The following is a 21986-nucleotide window of genomic DNA, read 5'->3' on the forward strand; positions in this document are numbered from 1 at the left end:
CTTTGCAAGGGTAAGTAGATAAGGAGCTAGGATAGAAAAATCCTTTACTCTTTTCTGTCATTTACTCAGCTTTTATTGATATTATCATTGTGCCTCTTCTGAAGCTTCTCGCACTGCCTGCTACCAGAGCCAGGTCAGCAGATTAGATAGAGGTTACCCCAGTATGATAGATCTGTCTGTATGTTTCATACTGAATTTACACTGAGATGTAACAGCAGTCACTTTTTTCTTTTTTTTTTTTTTTTTTTTTTTTAAGTAGGCCACCTGTCCCTCAAGCAATTGTGTCAGCTGCTTAGGTTTAAAAATAATTTTTGCTAAAAAAAAGTCTTCATACTAATAGAATCCTAAAATGTAAGATAATGAGATAAAAATTATATTGCTCATAAACTTCCATAAGGAGGGGTAAATCTAAGCAATTTTGTACTGCTCATTCACGTTCCAGTCTTACTTCCTTTTCCCTCTAATTTTTTCTCCTCTCCCAGCTGAATAAGACAAAATTCTCTCATAGAAAAAGCAGAGGCACGCAGAGACAAATAGAGATCATCTAGCAGTTCCTGTTCATCTACTGTTAGTTATATTAAAATTTAGAGGTCTTTGTTTTGCTTTACTGGGGAAAAGCCCTGTAAAGTTTTTGTTGAAGAGGATGTTGTCTAGCAGTCACAGGTTTAGCCCAACTATTCTGTTTCAGAATGTGGGCCTGATGCAGAAAAGTTTTAAGGCCAAGAAATTAAAAGGAAGCTACATGGGAAAGATGGGATCAGAGAAGTGAGCAAGGAAAACTATTCAGGAGCATGAAGAGAAGAGATAGTAGATAAGGCTGAGTAGCAAAGAAAATGGGCCAGTTCACCTGTCAGTTGACTTTGTGACAATTTTTACAGCGCAGCAGTCTTCTCCTAATTTTCATGCATTTAATGTCATATCCAGAAATCCTTATGATGTTACAGAAAAGCTTTAATAAGCCTTTTTAGCTGTCTGGCATCATTCTTCTGATCTTCTAGTTGTTTCCAAAAATGTTACCTCTTTTCCTAGCTTGAGAATATTTCCTATACTTCTGCTTGATGCAGTTTTCTAGAATCACCTTGCTTGCATATAGAAACAGTAAACTAGAATTAATTTTTATTTTTCCCTGATCTCCTGTTTCCTCCCTACACCCTCTGTCAAGTAAGCACCTGCACTCTTGCTATTTCTTCTGAAGCCTTGTTTCATACAAGAAAAGCATTTAATTCATGTGCTGTTGTTGTGTATAGAAAGTGCTCTGAAGCCAGACACAGTGATTCTGGATGCACATATTTTTAGATAGAAAATCAATTTTTGGCTTCAGTCATAAAAGAAGCTGTTTTAAAGAAACTGAACCAGATCTCTTATTTCACAGCTTCTAAAGTGTGTCTGATTCCAGATAGTTTGAATACTAAAAGAATTACCAAAATCAAACAAGAAGACAAGACCCTCTCCACCCCATCCTGTTCCTAATTATATTAGGAAAAAATTCTTTACTGTGAGAGTAGTGAGGCACTGGAACAGGTTGCCCAGGGAAGTTGTAGATGCCCCATCCTTGGAAGTGTTCAAGGCCAGGTTGGATGGGGCCTGAGCAACCTGGTCTAGTTGAACGTGTCCCTGCCCACGGCAGGGGGGTTAGAACTGCATGATCTTCAAGGTTCCCTTCCAATCCAAACCATTCTATGATTCTATGATCCCACAATAGTATCTGAAGGAAAAAATAAAATAACTTTCTGATACAGCTTTCTCTGCTTATGTAAGTGAAATACTGAGGGAAAACTACAAAGTTTGTTTTAACTTACTGCTTTGTTAAAACAAAACAAAAAAATCTCAGTAGTCTAAATTTGGTATTCCCATGAGCTTTGCAGGGAGTATAAATCCACAAAGCTTCAGGTTTTGTGTTTTGTTTTTTTTCCCTGATGCTATCCAGGGATGCTCTCAATAATACATAAGCCTTTGGAAAAAATAGTTTGAAAGCCTCAGTATCTCTGCCTAGCTGCTGATTATGAAAACAGCTAATATAGCAGCTTTTGAGGAATGTAAACTGTATAGAGCACCAAGGTTAGGCAAACGGGAGACGATAATCACAGGTTTGTAAATCTCGTAAGTGGAAAGAGAGTGGCTGGAGGAAGCCTCTGCCCTCGGGAGCTGCCTCGGGCCGCGCCAAGCGGTACACGGCTCGGAACAGCAGCGGGATCAGCGGCGCCCGCTCCATCCCGAGCCCGGCCGGGCACCTGCGGGGCGGCTCTCCGGGCCGGCTCCCGCTGCCATTGGCCTGGCGCCGCTTCCCGCCTCCTTTGAAAGCTTGGGAAGGGCGGGCAGCAGCGACGCTTCGGCAGTCGGGCAGCCAGGCCAGGCCGGGAGCGCTGGACGCCGCAGGTAACCCTGGGCAGCCCGTGGGGCAGCCTTTGCTCCCGGAGTTTTAACTCGAGGGGATTGTAGGTGGGCTCGGTTGGGTTGAGTTGAGTTGAGTGAGCTTCACTGAAGTTTCTTTGCTTGTGGGTTCTTCGTGCTACGTGGTAATGCTAAAAGAAGTCTGTGTGTTTCGTATGGCAGTGCTTGTCTTGGCAGCTTCATGCTTTATAGTAAGTAGTAGACTTATTTGGAGGTTTTCTTTCTTTTCCTTTTTTTTTTTTTTTAATGTTTACGTGGGTTCAGCTTCTATTGCCTTGTTAAGGTAAGCTTGCTATCTGAGCAGATGAACCGGTGCTTGGGCTAGCTGTGATGACTTATAAAGGTGTTTCTTAAGGCCCTAGTAGTAGCAGGCAGTAGTAGGGCAGTATTGTGTACTTTGGGGCTGGTGCTTCCGAAGCAGTAATGGAAAAACTTGTCTTACGATTTCTTTTGTGGCTTTCATCCACTTGTTTAGTTGCCAAAAAATAGTGAATTAATTGTGAACTTAAGAGGTAAGCTTTTTTTGACCTTGTTCTAAAACTCTTGATGAAGAAAAAAAACTAGTGAATGATTGAAATAATAATCTGGAGGCCTAGGGTTCATGCCATTGCTGAAATACATTTAATTCCAAAATTGTAGAATTTATGTTTGTTAGGTGTTGTTAAATATTCAGCAAGTATATGCTGATGAAAAAAATCTCTTTCTGATTTAATATTCTACCAACATTGGGCTTTAGTGTGTTTTATTCTTTCATAACTGGATGGGAATAATAAATCACTTTGGAGTTAGTTTGTCTGTTTCAAGGTAGGAGTATCAACTAGCACCTTCCAAAATACAATAGGGCTGCTATGAGAACCAGGGTACAGAATGTAATGTTAAACCAGAATAGAAATAGTTTGCAGGATTGCTCTTATCTATATGCTACTTGCAGAAAAAGGAAGAATTACAATTTACTATCATTATGGGAATGTATGGTATCCTTCAGTATAAAATACCTATATATGTTTTCATCTGCCCTTAACACAGCTGCAGTGAAGGCTACAAATATGTGTGAGCTCCTTAGAACATGTGTACTTATCCAATTAATTAGTTCTGAAGCTACTTAAGCTGAGCACAAGTACATGTTTTTCCCTATCAAATTTCTGCACAGATGTCTGATATGGCTTAGCAACACAAATGGGCTATTTTTTTTTTTTTTTGGTACTACTGTTTATTCTGTCCATAAACTGTAAAGGCAGGGGAACTAGAAATTTCTATATGGTTTGTTTCCTCCCCCCCACAAACCCCATCTTGCAGCTTCAGTTCTCCCATGTTAGAACTAAGCAGGATTCTGATGGTAGCTGCTTTTGAAAACTGCCTGGGTGTCTCTTTGGAAATAGTCAGAATTTTAATGCACAGGCTGGCTGTGTTCGTTTATAGAATTACTGCTTCCAATAATATCCCTGCTGATCTCATGAAAGGGGGGAAAAGTAAACAGTAATGAAAAAGATACTGGGTTTGTTCCAACTGAAAGGAACAGTATTTTTTTTCAAAACTCACTTCTGTACGCTCTCCCTCCCATCTGCCTCCCTGGGTGGTGAAGGAGATTGTGGCTTGTATGTTAGTCTCTCCATGGAATCATGTATGTGCATGAGAGGTTTTTTCCCCTCATAAGTTATCATTCTGCAAGTCCTGTGTTCTCTCTCATAATTCCTGTCTGAAAACGTGCTTGTGAAGTTAATCTAGTTTAAAGAAAAGATACGTGTTGGTAATTCCTCTGACAAGCTTTGTGACTTTACAAATATGCCACTTGCTTTCAAAAGTTTGTTGTTATGCAGGACTTGTAAACAGTGGTTACCAGATTAGTTCAATACACTCTCCTGCAAGCTGCTCCTCACAGATGCACCTCTGAGCTCAACAGGAGCTCTGTGACTAAGTTCTACTCTTCAATAGGTCATCTGCAAGGATGGGCTTAAAGGTTGGGTGTGAAGTGTAGCCTTGAACAGAGTGAACTCATGTACTGCTATTTTTTTTTTCTCAAATGCAGTGGGAATAATATTTAAAAGTAAAGGCAGTGTTTCAGATTACTTTTACATTTAAATAACTTGGAAAGATGCCACTAAAGTTTCTTGTTTTTCCTTTTAACCTTCCTTAAATGGCTTTTTTTAAATTAAGAAAAATAGGGGGGTGTCTGTTTAGCCTTTGCTATACCTATATGCATATTAGCTTGTGGATTTCTTTTTTAACTCTCATTATTATTTCTACTCTTGAACTGTCAGGTTTTATCCTCTCTGTATAACACTTTGAAATGAGACAAAATTCTGCAAGGGCTTACATGTGATTAAGTGTACGCAATATGTAGATGTCTTCATAACCAGATAAACCCCTGCCCATGGTACCCCTATGGCTTTTTTGGATTTCATTTTAAAGGACCCAGCTATGAGAATTGGTGGGGTGTGCTGGGTGATCACGGCGGCAATAGAGTATGCTGTGAGGTTCCAACAGGCTTCTTTGATTCAGCACTACAGGTGTGTTTGTGCGTTTACCTAGCAACAGCCACAGCAGTAGCCTAGCTGAATTGTTTATCTGGTTATAACAGACTGTTTGCATTAAGCCTGCAGAAGATAAAACTTAGAAATCCTGGCACCTTGTCTGTACCAGTGCTCTGCCTGCCGCTGGTGGATCAGGGTAGCTTCCCTGTCCCACAGAACTCTGAGAGTGCAGAAAATTTTTTCCACCCTGTGCTGGAATAGAGCAGATTGCCCCTTCCCTTCCCCCAAGCTTTTGTGGAAAAAAACAAAGTGCGAGCAACCCAAGCAGAATAGCCAATAGCTGGGTGAAGGGGGCTTTCCAGGGGTGTGACGAACAGAGGGGTCAGGTGCTTTCCTTGAATCCAGGGCTGCGTCCCGGACCGCTGCTCCGTCATGTGCCCGCTGGGCGCTGCAGCCGGGTCACCGTACAGCAGGGCAGGTGTGTTATCGGCCACAGTGAGTTTCGGTGAGGATGAGTTGACACCCTCTTCCCCCTCCCTTCCCCCGCCAATCACGTGTTTCTTACACTGGAAGTACTCCCAACAAAATCTGGCTGCTACGTAACGATGGGGGAACTCTTTTGAAAACAAAAACGGGGGGCGCGGCAAAAGTACCCCTCCAACACCCCCCCCCCCCAAAAAAAAAAGGGGGGGGAAAGAAAAAAAAGCAATAAAAAGACACTCACAAAAAATCCAAACAAAACCCAAGTCCACAGACGCGGGTGAAACCTGTGAAAAGCAGGGGGTTCCGGCGACAGTCATCCGTCACGTGAGCCCACGGTTCGGGGAATCCAATCCCCCGGCCAAGCCGGGAAGCCCCGTCCCTGCGGCGACGCAGGGCTCTGGCCTGGCTGCGGGGGCGGCCCCCCGCACCTGCCGCCGGGCTGGCTGCGGGGGCGGCCGCTGCTCCTCTCCAGCCAGCGTTTTACCGGAGGGGGGGGGGGGGCAGCGCAGGTGTCGGTGTCCCGGTTTGCCAGATAACCTGGCCCTTGCCCGGCGGCGGGGCTGAGCCGCCAGCCCCCAAGGAGAGTCTTGCGTGGTTTGGCCAGGAGCAGGCGGCCGCGGGCAGGGAACAGGGGACCCGGGCAGGGGGATGCCCGGCCGAGGGGGGAGCAGCGACCCCCTCAGTCCCCGCGGAGCCCCCTCGCTCCCCGGGCGGGGGCGGCACCGCCGGGCGGCACCGCCGGGCGGCGCGCGCGCGCAGAGGCGCGGGGCGGGGGGGGGGGGGGGGGGGGGGGGGGGGGGGGGGGGGGGGGGGGCCGGCGCGCGCGGGCGGGGCCGCGCCGGCAGCGCGGTCGGCGGGCGGGGGCTGCGCAGAGGTCCGGCCGGTTCGCCCGGCCCTGCCCCTCGGCGGCGGCGGCGGCAGCGCCGGGTGAGTCAGTGTTTGGAAATGGAGTGGGCGGGCGTGCGTGTAACAGAATGAATGATGTCAGGGAGCACCGCGGCGAGCATGAGGTTCGCGGTAAACACGGCGGCGGCCGCCGCAGCCCCGAGCCAGCGCTGCCCCCGGCGCCCCCCGGCCCGGAGCCGCCCTCCAGCGGGGGAGCGCGCCCAGCTGCGGCTCTGCTGAGGCAGGAAACCTTTCCGAGGAGTGTCGCCTCCGCTGACGCCCTTAAAGCCGGTCCCTTTCGCCAGGAGGGAGAAGAGGCTGCGGCTGGGAGAGGAGCGAATTGCAGGGGAAGGTAGAGATTGTGGCAAACTTTCTAGCTGCTTCTGCGTGCTGCTGCCTCAGTGGTGGGAGTGTCTGGCCATAAGGAACTGCAAAGCCCGAACCTGAGAGCCCTGAGGCTCCAAAAAAGACTTCCATCTGCCTTCGGAGGAGGAACTGCCAGCAGTGCAAGCTGAGTAGGTAAGTTGGGAACGGCACAGGTGGATTAAAAGTGTGGCATACCACAGATACGCTCTTAAAGAGCTGTTTTCACAGAAGACCTCTACGTGTGAATTGGATAGCGACTGGGAATAGCAATACTATACTTGTGGTCTCTTCCGTTTCTAGGGTATGTCTGTTTTACCAGTAAAATAGTCTTATTTTTAGTCCTGAAGAGGCCCCTCTAACTGGGGAGGACACCTGCTGTTTTGATTTCTCTTGCAAATATCTAATTTACAGAGCATACTTAGTTTGCTATAAAATTGTATGTCCTTGATATGGACGATATGTGCATACCACGTAGATACCTAGTTGGACAGGAGGGGACATTCAAAATGTGTGATTTCAGCTCAGGAAGATAAAGTATTATTATAAGAATCATAATGGTGTTACAAAGGTGTTTTGCAGTACGTTTGGGTTCTTTTCCTTGTTGAATGTCTGCTCTGTTGAAACCAGTCTTAAACTTCAAGTGCAGCTAAACTAAACTTCTTGACTTAATGGCAGAGTACAGTCTATTAGCACTGCATGGTTTCTGGCTTAAATTTAGCTAAAATTCCTTGTGGAAAGCAGTTAATGCATTATCTTCCAGCAAGATAATATAGGAGGCAATATAGACAAGGTGTTGTCCAGTTAATGCATTTCTAAACATTTTATTTCATTTGAAGACCTTAGAAAATCAAACACTTGTCTATCCTCAAACCACTTGTCAGCTATGAGTTTATACACATTTAATTATACAAGTGAATAGTTCCATAGATGTATTAGCGTAAACTGAGCAGGTGCGTGATAGTTTGTCTGAGACACCAGGCCTTAGAGGAGTTTTGGCAAGCCTCACTTCAAGTTGTGTTTATTAAATGGTTTGCCCCAAACCAATTTGCTTTCTTTCATTATATTTCATGTAGTTGCTTAGGCGTATTGTTATTTGACCTGGCAGGTTTTTTGAGACTGTATAGGCTTAGATATTTTTTTCTTTGTGAATCCAGTAACTCTCATTCTTTATTTACCCTAACTTAAATGATCTAGGGCTTAATTTACTAGAGAGGTCAATGGGCTTGCTTCCATATTTTTTTTCCATTTAGACTGTTTCTCTAAAATTAGACATGGATTATCGCATTTTACTGAAAAACATATACTTGTCTCTCTCCTTCAGAAAAATATTCAAGTGTACCTTGTGTAGTATGTGCAGTCTCAAAGAGCATTTGGACAAATCAAAGTGCTGGTGGGGAGAAACTTTAGGTGAAAATCTAAGGGGACAATAGCATGGCAGATGAAGGCCCCTAATGAGGTTGATTTCTGTGCTGTCCTTGAAGTGAACTTACACAATGGAGAATGAGAACTTGAAGAAAGCATAGATGGATTATTTTTTTTAACTCTTGGGTTGGTAATCTGAATTAGATTGACTAATTAAGAATGACTCTACCCCTGATTTTTAAAAATTGAGCCTTGGTTGACATGTTAATAAGCATCTATTTTTCTGTATCATAAGTGTGTTGTAATTGTAATATTTTAAGACAAATAAGTTCCAAATTTAATGTTTTAAGTAGACATCAGAAGTATTATTTAAGGGATGCAGTATTGTGAAAAACTTATTATTTCTTTATCAAGTTAAAAAAAACCAACCTACACACATACCTGCTTGTATCTGTGAGAGCTGAATAAGAGACATAATCTTAAGTATATTTTATTCCAAACACCAGAGTTCTTTATATATAATATATTAATATGCCAAATAAAAGTATGAAGACTGAAAAGTAGTGTATTGACTTTTTTTTAAGTATTAACAAAATAAATATTAAGGGATGGATTTTAAAAATGAGTGATCTTTCTTAAGGACCAGAAAATGTGAAAGAAGGTTTTTGAAGAAATGGCTCATTACAGTTAAGTCTTCCAATATAGAAATGGACTTTGAAGATACATATATTTGTAATATAATTGCATACATCTTCTGTTTGTCTTTTTTCCCTAATTTTGATGAGCTGTTGGCCTGCAATGTTATTTGATACTATTTGCGGGGAGTGGACAATACAGATGCTGTGACATATTATTTAGTATGGATATGGTATTGCAGGAGTCCGAGCAGATGCTGGGAAGATTAATGTAACACTAGGTCCACTGTCTTCAGAGATCTCTCTCTGCTGGGAGAACTGTTTGTACCATGGACACCACTGTCCCCAAAGATGCTGCGAGCACTAAGAATGTCGGGCATCCAGGCACCACTGTCCCAGCAGATTCTGAAGAGCTTAAGAGCTGCTAATGGAAAAGTTTTATGTAACACAGATAGCTCTGTCTTGTCCAGAACAGACTTTGTTTGAGAGGTATTTCTTAACTGTACTGAAACCCGACTGTTCTAGTGAGCCTCCGGAACGTTAATAACCACAAGTCTCTGCTGTACAAGGATGCTTGCTTGAGTTATTGCTTTTTCTGCTCCAGAATAGGTCTTGTAGGGATATGGGTAATACAAAGAATAAAGTACTTACCATTATAGTTTTTGAAGTCTACTTTATAGCTCTTGATAGGAATTTGAATAGGATCTAACTGTATACTAAAACTATATCAGCTTTAGGAAAACCTGTTACTTACCCACTTAGCTAACATATATGCAGTATCTGTAATATTGCTGTGCCTTCGGGGTGTCCTTGTAGTTGCTGAGTAAAACTTCCTGCCTGTGTGGTAAGTGGGCCCTCTGGTTTGTAATCTGATGGCATAAAAAAATATACTGAAGTCTACTCTGTTTTACAGGTGAAGAAATAATTTGTCCAAGTATCTGAAGCTTTTGAGTTAATCATTGCAAATAGAATGGTTCTTATTGAAATAGTGTTCAGGTCTGGATCTTCAAACAAGCAGTTCTGAAGCATGATTACTCAGGAAAACTTAACTTCATTCTTACAAGGGAATTTTATAGCACAAAAGTACATATTCAATTTTTAGTGATATAATTTTGTGGATAAAATAGTTCCTCAGATGTGTAACCCTAGAATGGGAGATTATCCTGTGCATTTGAAGGTATCTGAACAAGAAAGCAGCTGTCTTGCTGTCATTTACCCTCCCCAGCTGATGCAGGTTAACTTGCAACTGCCGTGTATAAATTGCAAGGGCATCCTGCTTATTCTTTATAAAGTTCCTAAACAAAATTGAAGTTGCTGCTCTCAGTGCACCTGTGAGGATTCCCCAGGCTGAGCTTTGCAGCCGCATGTTGGCAATTGTTTTCCTGCTCGTGGCTTTTAGAGTTCATCTCTTCCTGCTTCCTACTGTAGTTTTTGTTTTCTTTATATATTGAGATTTCCTTAGGCTGAATCTTACTGTAATCCTGTGCAATGCGGTAAGCTTCACATTAAGCTTTGCAATGTTTTTGTGTGTGTGTGGTTTCTTATGCAAAGTAGATCACCTGTTCTTCCTTGAGGAAATGCAGAGCCTCTTGGGTGCAGCACTGAATGTTTTGAAAAGTTGCAAGAGTGAAGTTTTAAGTACTAATACAGATAAGGGAAAAAAACCCCACCCTATTAGTAAAATCCAAAATTAGTATGTTTATTCAGTTTTTGGGTTTAGGCAAGTTCTGATAGCAAAGTGTCACTGTGAGCTCTAGCAAAACTTACTTGAGTTTGCCTTGGTAGAGTGTAACTTACAGAAGGGTGAGGTGTGTGGCTTGGGTTTTTTTTTTTTTTTTCCTTCTACTGGTTCATAGGTCAGTGATATTCATGCCTCTAGTGCTAGAACTTAAATTTAGTTGTTTTTCTTTTAAAATTTCAGTTAACTATAAAATAAATGGGAGTTTAACCCTATCAAAGTGTAGAAATCTGTCCAGCCTCAAAGAACTAGCCTCTGGCAGAGCCTGTCTAGAACCTGAATCTTGTAAGAAAGATCTTAGAGACCTAAGCGAAAGGTAATGGTTTTCCTTTATTGAAGTACTAATACAAGTGGTTTGGCATATGCTACTTCCCCAATATAGCTTTAGTAGAACACTTGCATCTGTAAAAGTCCTTTATTAAGAAGTCACCTGCTTTCAGTGCTTGTTTTTTCATGTTGAAATATGTTCGGATTTCTTAATTTTTCTCTTTAGAGTTTGTGATCTGCTTAGCCTCCTAAGATCTCAAACTGTTGTGTGATGAGTGCTGAATGACTTCTCTCAATTAGTTTCAGTCATGTGAAATGTACATAACAGTGACAAAATATTTACTTATGCACACACCCAAGTTCCTGCTTATATTCACTCTAGTGCTGGTTAGTGGAGCAGAACTAAATAAGGAGACAGTCTTCAGGCTTTTTTTCTAGTTCCAGCCATGATATGCTTAAGTCTTATCCAAGAAACTGAATTCAACTCTGTATGCTCCATTTAAGACTGAGTTACTGCTAAATCAGAAATAATGAGACAGTCTCCTTATTTAGGTGACATAATTTGCTAAGAAGCTGCAGCAGTAGAGAAGGTTGTGCCTCAGTCATTAATTCTGTCTTCCATCTGGAGGGCACAATCTAATCCTGTAGCTAGTTGATGGTTCTAGTACACTTCTACAGTAGTTACTGCTCATTTTATTTTTTTTTTGTAGGGGGGGTTGGTGTTTTTTTCCTTTTTTTTTTTTTTTCTAACTTCCCCCACATCAACCTTGTAAATGGAAACAGCACTTGCTGTCTGTGGATGCTTTATAAGGGTGCCAAATACCATTGCCCTGTCTTGATTTGAGGCTGAACACAGATTATATTGAAGCAAACTGTTCTCATCAGTGCCATTGCCTCAAAAGGACATTTTAAAAGCTGGAATGCTGTGTTACTCTCTTAACAGTGCTAAAACAACACCATGAAGGATTCTGTTTCATCCTCTGCCAGCTATTCTAGTTCAAATTTATGTATTACAATTTCAGTAAAGAATCAGAAGCACTTCAACTGAAACTCTGAAAGCACTTCATTTTGTTTTGGTCTGTTTTTTTTTTTTTTTTTGTGTAATACTGAGAGAAATTAATTGTTATGATTCTGCTTTAGTTCATACTTTTAGTTTTTCTGGTTACTTACCTGTTTCAGGGGTATATATATGTTGTAGTTTAAAAAGTTACTTTTAGTTCCTATGTTTTTGGAGCCTGCAAAAGTCCTGCAAAAGCCTGTGGATTTTTTCCTATCTTAATGGTACTTTACTAATCTGTAAGGATGCAATATAAGACTTTTTTATGGTGGCAGTCTCAGAACAATTAACTTGTCTTCACTTGATTTAACTCAGATTTTGTATGTTATTTTGAGTGTCACTTGACCAAGAGTTCATTCCTTTCTTCTGGCATACTACCTTAGTCTTGCAGAGGCCAAAACTTGGCACTACTTAATAAGTAATAAGGTCCACTTAATACACTTGCTTAAGCTGCAGTTACTGAAGTGCAGATGCTCAATCTGGTGTGCTTTTCATATAATTGTTTGCAAATTGTTTTGAAAGCATATGTGTACTTTGCATGCAGATATGGGGAGTGATTTTGAAATTTTGGAAAAAAAAAAAAAACATTCAACTCCACTTGATATGGAAAATGTGCCAGAATGCTGTAGGTGTCCTCCAAAGTGAAGCTGTGTTTATTTCCGTCCTGTGAGAGAGTGTTGACTGAAATGGTTTGAATCCTGTATTGACTATTAAAAGTGCTCATGCACCAAAATAGAAAGGACAACTCTCTTCAGTGTTTTTGTTTTCCTAGAAATATGTTAACTTTCATGATGGACTTCAGTCTTGAGAGGAAGGGCTGTGGCATCCTGTTTGGCTCTGAAGCAAGAAATACTAAAGGCATTGCTCCTTCCAAGGTGCCACAGTGAATTTGTAAGTCTGATATTAAGACATCTTACCAAAGAGTCGAGTGTTATAGGTTTAAACTTCTGTCCGCTGCAGTGACTGTATCCTGATTTTCAGGCTATTCAGAATTCATCATCTTAGCAATATTTACCACCCTGAAACTGAACATTACACATTCAACTATATAGCTGAATGGTGAGTGCTTTGTAATGAGGATAGTTTTTTTGGTTGGCCTTTTTTGTGTGTTCTGTGGTAACCATGGTCATTAGCTTTCTTTATGCAGGCCTTAAAAAATGAAGCTTAGCTATTTTCATATGTAAAGCAGGCATAAGTATTGTGATAAGTAGTCATTTTTTTCTGTGTGGAACAAATAGACTATGTAAAGTAGGGTGGAGTAATATGTATCTCTGTGGTAAAATTTGGGAACTTGTACGGACTTTTAAATTTAGTGAGATGAATGCTGACCAACCATAGAACAAGGCACAATCCCTGTCAAATAGCAAAGCTCAAGTAGTTAGGCTAAATTTCAGCTTTAACAAAAATCTAAGTATTTACACTTGTTGCTCTAAAAGTATTTTTTTGTGTGTTAGGGATTTTTTTAATGCGTAATTCTACAGATTGTTGGCAGTTTGCTTTCCTGTGTACACAACTCTCTAGTCATTGGTCAGTCTTAACAAGGTAAGTAGCTGCCTGGCTTAGTTTTACTATGCAGGATGAATGTTCCCAGAAACAGTTTCTGGCTTGGTTTCTTTTTATTTTTCTTTTTCCTTAATTTGGACTAAGAGAAAATTTAGTATAAACTCTTAAATATCATATGGTTTGACTAAACTCATTCGCTCTCTTACATCTGCGGAACTCAGCAAAGTTAAAATGGGACACTATTACTCTTCAAAGGCCTGGAGGGCATAGGAGAGTGGCAGGAAAGCAGAAGCTCTCTGTTCTGTGAGGCTGTATTAAGGGCAAACACTAGAACCATGTTCTTTTACCATACCCACAGCTTTTTTTGAGTGCACATGCATGTGTGCTTTCTTCTTATTCTCTGTCTGCGTCCTGTTGTAGTGGAACCAGCCACAAAGCTTTTAGCACTGCAAGCCTTTCTAGAACATGTGTTGAGGGCAACACAGTTTAGTCAAAGTTTGACTGTGATGTGTGTAACATGCCGAAAAAGTTCTTTCTTAACAAAGTCTGTATTGCAATTACAAGGATGGCTACAAAGAGGAGTGTTGTACTTAGGCCTCCATAACTTGCACAAAGAACCACTATCTTGATTAATCTTCCATGACACTTGCTATTATGAAAATGCTGCTTCTGATGTTCATGGTTTGTGTTACTCAGCAGATGTTACTGATAGTACATAGCTTGTGATCTGGTCGTGCATTGCTGAGAATGTAACGTGAAAAATGTACTGCCACATGTATTAATAGTGATATTCTGTAGTGTTTTCAATTAGAATCAGGTAACGAGCCTTTCTCCTGTCATCAAAAAGCCTGTGAACTGCAGAACACAGTATTTTTGTTGCTGTCTGATTTGTAATAGTGTGATTCAATGGAGTAAAAGAGAGTCTTAGCAGACAGAAAATGTATTGTTATATAAGGTGACTTCTTTGTCTTGTCACTATTATGACTGTTTTAAAGCACTGTTTCTGCACCTCTCATCTTTTCGTGATTTTTGTAGGTCTAGGACCATTAATAGATTGAATTAAAAAACAAAGGCAGCCTTTTTTTTTTTTTTTTCATTTCATAATTTCAGGCATGTGAATTGGAAATGCATGCACATCTAGAAAGCCCTCTCTACTTTCTTAGTTTATAACTTCTGGGGCATTGTTTGAACTATGAAGTGGCTGCTGCTTGTTTCTCTGCTAAATCTCACCGTCCTTGACATGAACTCATTATGAGTAAAATGCTGGACTTAGTCTGAGGGAACATACCAAAATGTTTCACCCAAAGCAAATCTGTTTGGGTAATTGAAGGCATGTAGACCAGATGGACCCATTAATTGACCAATACCTTAGCTCAACGGGACCTTATTCCTTTGGATATCCAGGCACAAGTTCATTAACTGGGAACTAGTTAATTGATTTTAGCCTATTGTTTAATGTACAACCTGATGTAACTCAAGTCTAGCCTCATCTGAGAGGACCTTCATGTCTCTGTCTCCCTCTTAGCCAGGCAGCACCTATAGAGTGATTGCCCGTGAGGTATGTTTGGAGTTAACCAAGGTGTGTTTCAAGTAGATCTTCACACTGGTACGTATCAAAGAATCGTATCAAAGAAATAGCCGCTTACCTGGCAATGTTCTAGAGAAAGTCTCTAGGTGTATGAGCACCTTCTTGTCTTACATTATTCTGTCTCCTGTATCTGTGATGAAAATATATAATTAAACTGAATATTAAGCTGTTCCTGGTTTTTGTTTTGGTTTTGGTAGGGTTTTTGGTTTGGTGTGTGTTTGGTTTTGGTTTTTTATAATTGCCTGCTATGAAGTCTGCACATTAACTCAAATGATGAGGGTTAGTAGCAACTGAGATTGTGCCTCAATATGTGTGCATGAATGTTCAGTGTTCTGATGTTCATGCTTAAGAAACTTTACTGTGAATTTTTGCCCTGGACACTTCAGGTGACTGCTCTGACTGATTCCTTGCAGAATAAGAGATCACAGCTTGTGCTGTTGTCGCATAGAAACAGAGTCGAACAGATGCCAATTCTGTCTAAACCTATTTCATAAATCTTACTGTCAGGCATGAGGAAACTTTGGGAAGCAGAGTCCTTTTTAGACTAGGGTAGCTACTCTGTTGGAATTGAACTGTTTGAGTTGAATACATAACTTTGAGTGTAAGCTTTAGTAAAGCTGTCCTAGGAATGTAGGAGGAAACATTTTTGGCTTTGGCAGATGCCTTTACTCAAAAGATGTGGTACTTTTCTGTTCATGACCCACACATCTGAGTATTTAATACTTATGGCTCACAATGTGCATTATCTTAAAAGGTAATCAGATTTGCTCAGAGCTGGACCTGATTTTGGGACTGACTTGTTTCTTAGTCTTTGCTGAAATGCTAACGCTATTATGTAGAAAACCTGTTTCTTGTGTCTTCTCTGTCTTGTGTGAGACGTGGAGCTCATCTGAGATGTTTCAGGGATAATATAGTTGCTGTAGGACATAGATTCTGCTTCCTGAAGGTCTTAAACTATGAATTCTGACTCAGTTTGTATCTTATGGTAGAACAGCGTTCTGCATTTCTTGTGATATAAAGACTGTTTTTTGGGCAGTTTTTTCCACTTTTTTAAGTGTAATTATTAGGAAGGGGAAAAAATAGATTTGCTCTGGGACTTCAGATAAATTTCTTCTTTTCCAGTTGAACACACTCTCCCTAGACTTTTGTAACTGATCACATGAAATTAGCTGATTCACCAGCTAGTTATTGTACACCATGGTTACTTAGCACACATTCACAACATCACTGGTCTCAGTGAGTCTAGAGATGAGACTGACTTTATTCTCTGAAACAGGTTTATCAGCTGCAGTTCTGACTGGGAACAGTTTATAGAATCTGTTTGTTGCCTTGTAGTTAGTCTTTCAACATTTCAGCTAGTCCACATGACACCTCTTTATGTCCTCCCTATCTCTAGATGTCTGCTGGACATGAGACAAGAATGCTCAGAAATGATTTTTGAATAGTTTTTATAAAATGCTTTTTATTTTAAAATAAGCTTTAGAATAACTTTAAAATAAGTTCTAGGACCTACCAAGAAAATGTGATGAATTATGAAATATGTTTGGAAATAACTTTTTCTGAATATCCCTTTTGAAACATCCTGTTTGATCACACATTCTTTTCTTCCTCTGCCCCCAAATCTTTCATGGACAGTAAGACTAAGGTCAGAACTAGACTTGGGTTCTAGCTTGTGGGTTTTTGTGTTTGTTTGTTTGTTGTTTTTTTTTTACTATGGAAATACTCTTGACTCTACTGACAGTAGTGTTACTTAAGCAAGGAAAAGGAAAATAAACAGTGTTCAGCTGCAGCACACTGTGCAACTGATATAAATGCCATTTAGCAGGCAGTTTGATCGACCAGCTTGTATTTCCACTTTACGTTCAGGCTTGATTGGTTTGAGTGAACACTTGCTTTCCTAAACTTCTAAATGTAGCAGGTTCAGTTTGCAGTAGAAACCTCCCTTGAGCATAAAAGGTAGCTTATGGCGTGGAAGTTGCTACCTGAGGTACGAGATGCTGCGTAATATAAATCATTCTATGTAGATTAAAGGCAACCTCAGAACTCTGACACCATGTTTTATCAGTCGGTAGGATAAGACCAATGTAACTCTAATGACTAGATTGTTAATTTCATTTGAACCTTTTTAGTTATGCTCTGTGTGAATGGATAAATGTTACGAAGCAGTTGTCTGGTGTTACATTGATGGCTTTTTAGGAATAAAGCTGAAGATACTACTCAGCTGTTTTCCTGCAGAAATAGTTTTAATCTTGCAGTTTTAGTAAGTGGGAATTTAAGCATTGCTAACTTCCTTCTTTAAATCCTTTCTGACCAACTTGGATCTTCATGTCCTTCTTAAAAGCTTTACAGAAAGCAATAAAATTTTCAAACCATTAGGTGAGAATGGGAAGGAAAATAGATTAAACGATTGACATGAATGGCGAAAGCCTCTATGTTGAGTCTCATGAGTGGCTTGGCATAAAGGAATTTCGTTATTGCAGTGGTATTCAATGTAGGGTTATTCTTACCAAAGGCTTTAGTTTAGCAGGGAATAATCATAAGAGGCTTGAATTATTCTGGAGATGTTTAGTTAGGTTCTGAAGTAACTAAGAGCTCTGTGAGAGACAGTAAAAAACACATTAATAGTATTCTTGTCCTCTCTTTCTGATCTATAGGATGAGGCTGAAATGGAGATAGCAAAATGTCTGAGGTATTACAGAAAGATTTTGGATTATAATTGTAATTATTTTGTACTGCTGTCCTGCTGTTGCCATCTTCTTGGAAAATTTATTTAACAATGATTCCCTGTGTTGTGGGGAGATAGCGTGCCAGGCAGGAGGAGTGATTATACTAAGGAAAGGAGCGTTCTGTTTGTCAGTCTGTGGCAGAAACAGAAATGAAGAAGGAAGTGTTGAAGGGCATAGTACTTAAGTGTTTAGTATTTAAAGTTAAACAGTGTCTTTCCTGACAAATTAAATAATATTAAAAGGAAATGTTTTTTCTTGTCAGCATAATGTGGAAAGTATTTTCTTCTATTAATAGAAAATTTTGAGCTAATGGAATACTTGAACAAGTTTAAGGAAGACCATGGGACTGCCCTGGAAGCTTAGGTTGTGATACCTTTTTTTTTTTTTTTTTTTAACTATGTGGTACTTCAAATTGAGTCACAGAACTTCAGTGAAAAACCTAGTTACATACAGGAAGCTTGATGTAATTTTGGTTGTTGCAAACTGGAAGCTTGAAGAGTTTATAATAAAGGTTTCTTTGCTGCTGTTCTCACCCCCAATGTAAACATCTGTAGACTGAGCATGGTAGTTGCCAAAATTTGCTCAATAGTATTAACTTCTTGTTAAAATTAAATTTACCTGACTTAAGTTCTGAAAGTGTGGGAACAAAAGCTGGAGGAGGGGGAAAAAGTGGGAAGGAACCATCTAATGTGTGAGTTGGATGTAGATTTGAGTGTCTGAGCCTGTAAACAAACAGTTTGAAAGAGGGATCTGTGTGTATTCCCATCCCTGTTTGACTGGGTATGCTGACTGTGGTATGAAAGCCTTACACTGTTGCTGCTCGGTGGTGGGTGTGCTTGCAAACTAGTGGTTGTGGCAAGAAGGTAGAGGGGAAGACTGAAATGGGGACCAGATCATGTTTCATGATGAGTTTTAGTTAATCTATATGTTCACTGTCGGTGATAAATGATACGTCTGCATCATCCCTCTTGACTAATATTCATGAAGCTTTCCAGGCAACTACGTCAGAGTTGAGCAAGCTGAAAACTGAGTTTTTAGGGGGAAGAGAGAAGTTATTCAGTGATTCCTTTCTGACCTGTTTTGACAGTTTATAATGAGCTAGACTTCAAAGTTTTGTCCTCTATGCCAACACTAGGTCAAGATACCCCGAGACAAGGGTGTGTGTGGGTATTAGTGTTCCTGAAAGGGGATGTTTTCATTGCTTGAGCCTCTGAACACGGCAAGTGTTGCTGCTACGTAGAGCCACAACTGGTAATGTGCCAGTGGAACTGAGGGATATGTGAAACCAGCTTATAGTATGATACTAATCAGTTTTAAATATGCCCTATCCTCAGAATTCATGTGGGGTCTTTCTGTTATCACTAGATGGGGATTACAGTTAATGGTTGTCTCTTTAATGTCATATGCTTTGCAAGGGCTGCTCTCTGTTTCAGGCTTTCTTTAAATGTGAGTTATGAGGTATGAGCCTCTGTGTATACCTCAGAGCTAAAATAGCTTTTCTCTGGGTTGTGCAACTTGTGCTTATATTTATTACTGCTAATATTGTAAAATGCTCTGCATATTTAAGCAATTACTGTCCTCTCACCATAAACTTTTAGGAAGAGAGGTTTTGCTGCAGGAAATAACTAGAATGTTTTCATAAATTTAACCCCTTATTTTTGGTTGGCACTGCTGCTTTTTGGGAGTAACATAGGGGAAAAAATTAACAGGCATTATCATCTTAACGATTACCCAAATATTTTTAGGTTGTATCACTGATAAATTTACAGAATGTGTAACTTCCTCTTCTAACTGCCTGATGGCTGATAAGCTGTAGCCCAGTCACTTTAAAGCACACATTAGTCACTGTGGTTCCTCACCACCCTGTACTGAAAGTGGTGACTAATCTCTGGGTCTGACTTTCCATTAAGAAGTGCAGCCTTTACTCTCGGTAACTAGGTGGAGGATTTCACACAACAGTCTAAACATTCCTGCCTTCTGTGCCGGGTTCCCCCCACCTCATAGCCAGTGTCTGCAACTTCTGTGTCAGCCAGAAGACATGCGGCGCATCAGATGTGCCGCTAGGCTCTCAACAAATACTGAGAGCTTGCTCTCCATGAGAAGAATCTTGCTTTGGATGCTGGCTCTTCAATGGTAAAGCTATAGCAGAATTACAGTAATTAACAGTGAGGTACAAGCATGCTACATAAAAGCCTGATCCAGAGGTTTACTTTGGCACTCTTTGGCATTATTCTGCCTGATGAGACTGAGGTAGTACAGTAACTTCCACGCTTTGTATAGTGTTTATAGTAGTCTTTTCTAACAAATTGCAAAAACCGTTGGGCTTCTGACCTTTTTCTATGTTACAAAATATGCAGTGATAGTGATCTAGTGATTCTAAAGTGATAGTGATTCTCAAGCAGATGATTTGGAGTTTGAGTATCACTTCAGGTTAGCAGGCTCTTCTGCGCAGGTCTGAAATACTGAAACAGTCTCATTTTGGAGAGTATGGGTTAAGTAGGAAGACGACTTATTCTCAATCTCATATTTTTGAGTGGAGAAGGGAGTCTTTAGGCTGTTGGAAAAAGGTCAGTATTTCTTTTGGTTCTGTTGAAAAGAGATTTAGCAATGTGCATTAACAGTGAAGGCAGCCAGCACTACCCTGAGCTGTATTTAATAGGAGCATAGCCATTATTTATGGGGAAGTGATTACTCCTCTCTGCTTAGTACTACTTAGCAGTATCCAGAATATTGTATCTTGTTTTGGGTCCCTGATTCAGAAAAAAACATAAACTGGCAACAAGCCCAGCACAGGGGCTGTCAGGCTGGAACACAGGCCCTGTAAGGGAAGGCTGGGGGAGCCTGGGTTGCTTCAGCCTGAAGAGCAGGCCCAGAGGGACCTGACAGTGGCCCCTTTGTACCTGCAAGGAGGCCATAAGGAACATCGGGGCCAGGCTCTTCACAGCGGTGGGAAGATGTAATTTGTAATAAGAAGTAGATACAACCCCAGTAGATTTAATCATAAAAACAAAACCCCACAAAACAACAAAAATAACCCTCCAACTTTCACTGTGAGAACAACCTTGCAGTGGAACAGGCTGTCTGGGGAGGTTGTGAATCTTTGTAGGCATTGAAAGTACAGCTGGATTGAAGCCCTGAGGAAGGAACCCAATGTGAGTCATTGCTGATCCTGGCCAGAGGCCCAGAGACCTCCTGAAATTTCTTCTAACCTGAATTATTCTGTTCATTCCTCTGGTTCTACAGATGACTGACCATTCTCAAAGCCTTTGTTTTAGAAAAGACTGGTAACCTGCAAGTAAAACTGACTTTTTTTATGCCATATACATATGGATTGTTTCCAGAATGAGTTACCATAGCACTGAACATACCAAATATTTACCATTTAACAGCTATTGTGACCTTGGTTCTTAAAAGATAAGGTGATAACCACAAGGAAAATCTAAGCCTGTTGTGGTGTAGTACCTTTGAAGGGCATCAGACTCTTAGTTACCAAAGACAATCCTTTGGAGTCTGAGGACTAAACAGTTGAAGAGTTTGGAGATGCCTTCATGCAATTAAAGCAGACCTACTCAGCAGTGTTTAAAATGACAAAAGAACTCAAAGATAACTATTTTTGTGTTTGCTGAGCTAGTTACTGGGGCCAGGTTGGGTGGGGGTTTGAGCGCTCAGTGTAGTGGAACGAGAGGGAGGGTTGGTACTTTAAGGGCCCTTTCAACCCAAAATATGAATATGGTGCTGTGAGAGGATTCTTTGTGCTTTTTGGGACATCCTGTTTCAGAAACCTGGCATTGCTCTGCGACTCACTGAATACTGAATTTCTAGGAAAACAGAAGCTAATATGCTTTTTACTATTAAGAGGTATGAAGAAACAGAATTCCGTAGGACTGGTAAAGCTTCGTTTGCCCAAACAGACAAACTATAACCTTGAAGTTTTTTTCCTCTGTCTAGGCAAGTGTAGCAATTTAGTCCTTAAAAGACATCTCTTGGTACATTAGTAATCCTAAATGAGAGAATTGCAAAATCCCTCAGTTGAGGTAGAGGGAGTAACTGCTCTATTTCTACTTCTGAGAAGAATTTTGTATAAGGTATGTAGTTAATGTTCTTTATAAAAGTTAACATTTATTGCAAGTGATAACTTGATAATCTCAGTTCTGAGGGCCTTTGAATGGTACTTCTGTAATACAGCTTTATCTTACTTGCAGTTCTTTATCATCACATGAGCAAAAAATGTGTTGGCAGCTTATTACAGAATACAGATAAACTCATAATTTCTAGATAAAGTCCAGGTATTTATGTATTGTAAGCATAAATAATTGTACAACTCAAAGATGAACATAGCTCTGAAAATATTTTTACTGTAGGGAAATAGAAATTATAGGGAAACCTATTAAACTCACTTCTGTTTCTGCATACCTGAGTATTCTTTACTCATATCTGGTTTAACAGTTGCCTTTTGAGGGTTTTGGGTGGTGATGTGTGTTTGGGGTTTTTGTTTTGGTTGGTTGGTTTCTTGT

At 40.5% G+C, this 21986-nt stretch overlaps 1 protein-coding gene across 3 annotated transcripts in view; it reads left to right on the forward strand.

Moving 5' to 3' along the window:
* The first annotated feature begins 1729 nt into the window (after positions 1 to 1729).
* SGMS2 (sphingomyelin synthase 2) overlaps positions 1730 to 21986 on the forward strand; it is a 36182-nt gene continuing 15925 nt past the window's right edge. The window contains exon 1 of one of the 3 annotated variants that reach the window (XM_027884719.1): positions 1730 to 1753. The gene's annotated coding sequence lies outside the window, so the exon portion shown is untranslated. Of the gene's footprint in view, positions 1754 to 2235; positions 2377 to 6392; positions 6750 to 21986 lie in introns of those variants that run through there. The other 2 variants (XM_027884715.1, XM_027884716.1) reach the window with 2 other exon arrangements.

The sequence above is a fragment of the Empidonax traillii genome, unplaced genomic scaffold, assembly GCF_003031625.1.
Source record: "Empidonax traillii isolate 1590-97213 ecotype Southwest subspecies unplaced genomic scaffold, ASM303162v1 scaffold154:size1206225, whole genome shotgun sequence".
Lineage (NCBI taxonomy): Eukaryota > Metazoa > Chordata > Aves > Passeriformes > Tyrannidae > Empidonax > Empidonax traillii.